General features: G+C 38.2%; 1 pseudogene; it reads right to left on the bottom strand.

Annotated features, from left to right (window-relative positions):
- Positions 1-2304: 2304 nt before the first annotated feature.
- Positions 2305-3436, bottom strand: LOC136810539 (uncharacterized; annotated as a pseudogene).
- Positions 3437-4445: the final 1009 nt, after the last annotated feature.

Genomic DNA, 4445 nt, shown 5'->3' on the forward strand with positions numbered 1-4445 from the left:
GATAATAAATGATACCGAAAAGCTATCAATACTAACCGATAGCTAATCGATAGCCACCATTTTTTCAACCTTGATTAGCTATCAATTATTGATGCTAATCGATAACTAATCCATCGATTATATCGATTAATTACCCCTAGACCAATAGATAAATCAATTGGTAATTGAGCCTTCTCCAAAATCCTGATTATCGATTACCTGTCGATTATCGGAAGCAATCAATATCCATCAATCTATCGATTGGTCATCGATTGAAAAAACCTATCGATTTCACCGAGTGATAGGGTCTGGAATAAATTGGATATCGATTGATTCCGATAATCAATAGGCAATCAATAATTAGGATTTTGAGGGAGGCTTGGATTATATACCTATCGATTGATGGATTGGTGGTCATCTTGACTTGTAAATGATCGATTGATTATATCTAAGAAAAGTTTGAAAATCTCTCATGGATCAAAACACTACCCTCAACATAATCTCAGGAAAAGCTGAAACACCATCACACCCCAATTGCTCAACCGACAATACCTACAAATATGATACAAAACATTCAAACAAACAACTATACAAAGAAAAAGAAAATGGCAAGATGAAGACAAAGCCTAGAGTCAGGTGTGGTACCAAGAGTAAGCACTCTCTGGCGGCCGCGAGCCAACCGTCATCTTTACCAAAGAAGAAATAGTGTTGATCAGACACTTTTTCGTTCGTATAAAAAACGGAGTAAAGGGATTAAAATAAAACAAGTTGTAAACAAAAATGTTTAAAATTTCTGACCATACAGTGAAGTACAACAGAAAGGGGGGGGGTCGCACATAAAAATTATAGCATGCTTTATTCTATTGCCATGGAAATGAAAATCATAAGCACGAATTTGATGTGCAACCACTTTTTACTTTGTTGAATTCTATTGTTTTTGATGTTCTCGTGCTTTAAAAATTATAGCGTGGTTCAAACCACTCTTTATGCGTGCTTTAGGCTGTTTCGAGAGAAGTTTGATAATAGACCTTTTGTTGATAAAAGTAAATAAACCTGAACTGAATTGGCTCACATGCCGTGTGCAAATTGAAAATATTTTTGACCTTTCATTCGTGTTTTTTTCAAAGACAGAAAGAAGAGTGTAGAAGAAGTGCAGTTATTTGTGAAGTTAAATTTGAAATTGTGATGTCTGATACACCGCATTCCAATTCTTTGATGATGTATGAGAGTTACATACATCAATTCGATTACAATTTGGAATTGGTGTTGCACCTCCTACTTACCGTGAATTTCTAACCTATTATCCACAACTTGGACAGCAGCAGCGAGCTCAACAAAGAGCTCCATTATCATCAATTCCACAGCCAGTAGCACAACAATCAGCAGTGATTCAACAACAACAGTCGAGTTCCAGTCAACCCAATCATTCGTCAACTGAAACCGGTAAAGCTAAGAAAACGAGAGAAACATGGCCACAAAACCAGGCCCTCGTACTTGTAACCAGCTGGAAAGCCAGTTTTGATGATTTGGAGTCCCACAAGGCTCCCGAAGCATGGAGAATGATTTTGGCTGAAGTGAACAAACATGGAAAGCAACGGACTTTGAAAAACTTGAAGGATAAAATAAGAAATCTGAAAGACTCTTACAAAGCTGCGAAAAAACACAACGATGAAAGTACTGGTGAAGCACCTAAATTCAGCCAATTCTACGAAGAATTTGATGAAATATATGGTTGTCGGGATGTAGTCAAAATGCCACATCTCCTTGGTGCCATACAACAACACCAGCAAACGGTTGAAAGCGATGAAGAGACTATATCAATTGGATTAAATGATGATGATATTTTTGACTCTGGTGCTGGAGTTAGAAGCTCTATTTATGATGAGAACGAGAATGAGGGACAATTATTAGAGACTTCGGAGATTATTCAAGGTCAATCAAGTGCTCAATCCTGTGATAAACCCAGTGCTCAACCCACCTTAAATGTAACCCCTAAGCAACTGAAGAAGTCTCGTACTAACACCAATAAAGGCAAAGGGAAGTCCAAGGGTAAGCCCTTCCGTGAAGAACTGTTGGAGCTTCAAAGAGAACAAATCAAGGTGTTTGAATCCCAATCTCAAAAAACGGAAGATTTCTTTAAGGATATGTTGAAGCAGCAGCTTGAACATGAACAAAAGGAAAAAGAAATGGACAGAAAACTTTTATTGGAACTTGGGAAAATTTTCAGTGAAAAAAAATCAAAAGAACAGTAGTTTAATACTATATTACAAAGTCATATCTTCATGTTTTGAAAAAATTCTTGTGTTTTTGAAGTGACTTTTTTAACTAGGATAGATATTCTTTAAGATGTTCTCTCAAAACATTTCCATCATCAAAATCATCATGTAGTTGCCTTCTCTCTCTCCTTGCTACTCTTTCTTGTCTGATAGCATTTTCTAGTACATCGTCCGTGCTTGTGTAGCTATCCCCTCTAATTTGACAAATATTGTGAAGTACTACGCAAACCATGACTACTCCTGGGATATTTTCTAAATTATAATCCAAGCGTTTTAAGAGGCATCTCCAGCGTGATTTTAAGAGCCCAAATCCAATTTCGACAGTGCATCTACTAGACGATAAGGCTCTGTTGAAATTTCTCTGTTCAGCATCAAGGGGGGCAATATGAGGATAAGGTTTAAGGAGCCAGGTACTAGCTGGATAAGCTCCATCTCCTAGAATAAGTGGTCTTATTCGCATACCATCGATCACTTTCTTAGGAGTAGTAAGAATAGTTTCGTTTTCCGCTTTTCGAAAGAGATCAGTAAATTGAAGGGCACGAGCATCGTGTATGCTTCCAGGAAAACCAGTGACAAAATCGAGAAATATAGAATTAGCACCGACCACCCCTTGACTCATAATCGTGTACTTTCGTTTTCTACTGAAGTAATCCACTCGACTTTCGCTGTCAGGTTTGAGAATCTCCATGTTGGTCCCATCAATAGCTCCGACTACCTGTGGCAATTCACACCTAGCACTCTCATGGAATTTTTCGATTGCGATAGCAGTTTCTAGTTCTGTCTCGGGAAAGTGAATGAATTCTCTGGTATGTCGTAGGAGTGATTTATTTCAACAATTGTAGTTTTTCCCACCCCAAATGTTTTGGAAACAGTTCTGTAAGAGGCTCCATTAGAGAGGCGCCAAATGGAAACAGCCACCCTCTTTTCTACAGGGATTGATCGACGATAAGTTGTATCACGCCTTTCCATTTCAGCACAAACCAATTCAACGATAAATTCAAATGTCTCAGGTCTCATGCGAAACTCTTTGTACCAGAATTCAGAAAATATCTGATTGTTTCTATTTTCCCACATGGTTTCAAACCAATTTTGCTCGTAGTCTTGAGCCCAATAACGTGGAGCATTAGAGTTTGTAATCCCAAGTAACATACAGTTTTGCATTTGTAATAGGTTAGACCGCAGTCTTGTTGTAATAGCACGATACATCATGATAAAGTTGGAAAATTTTCTTCTTGATCACCTTTGCGCATTTTTTCTCTTATAATTCCACCACAGAAGAAAAAAACAGTCTTTCCCCCTCCATGGCAAATTTAAAAAGACGCTGTTATTTACAATTCACTCTTGTGATGTCGCCGACTTTGCGCATAATTTTTAACGCTCAAAGGAAACCCCCAAAAATAAAGCATGCTTTAATTTTTATGTGCGACCCCCCCCCCCCCCAAAGAAAGAGAAAAAGTTGAAAGGTTGACCGAGAGCCCGGTTCGGAACCCCGTAACCGAGTGGCCATACACATTGGAATCGAATTAGGAAATGAGACAAACTCAACAAACTTAGACACAAACTACAAATATACTGGACAGAGAAAAAGATACAACACATTGAGGTATAAAACGACTCTATCGATTAAAAAGAAATGAAAATTAGTAAATTAGTAAAAGAAACAGTGACAAGTCCAAAATTCTTTTGTTGTTTAGTTGTGGAGTAATGGAGTAGTGGAGTAAGTAGATTGCCTCTTAAATGATCGATTGGTTATCGGTTGCTGTAGAACAGATTAACAATCGATAGCCAATCGATGATGAACAATATCGATAGGTAATACTAATAGATTATATAGTTATATAATGATTAGCTTAACAATCAATCAACCCAGGATCTTGAGGGGGACTTGATTGTCTAACATTATCCGATATGGCTGAAATTTTGCGCACCTGTTCATTGGGTGAATCTCTGCGGGTATCTTTTTCATTTTTTTCAAAGTTTTGATTTTTAGGGGTGGGGTCATGAGTTTTAGCCCAAAAACCCGGGGGGGGGTACTAGGGTTGCGAGGTGACGGGGGGAGGGGTGCCGCCCGACTTTCGACCCTTACCGGGACTAAAAAGGAGAAAACAAAGGAAAATTATGGGAATTTTACGACCCTTAGCGGGACAAATTTGACCAATTTTGACCAAATTTCGATCTTTCAGGGGGTAA

Source organism: Clytia hemisphaerica, unplaced genomic scaffold, assembly GCF_902728285.1.
Source record: "Clytia hemisphaerica strain Z4C2 unplaced genomic scaffold, Clytia hemisphaerica genome assembly, whole genome shotgun sequence".
NCBI classification, from domain to species: Eukaryota; Metazoa; Cnidaria; class Hydrozoa; order Leptothecata; family Clytiidae; genus Clytia; species Clytia hemisphaerica.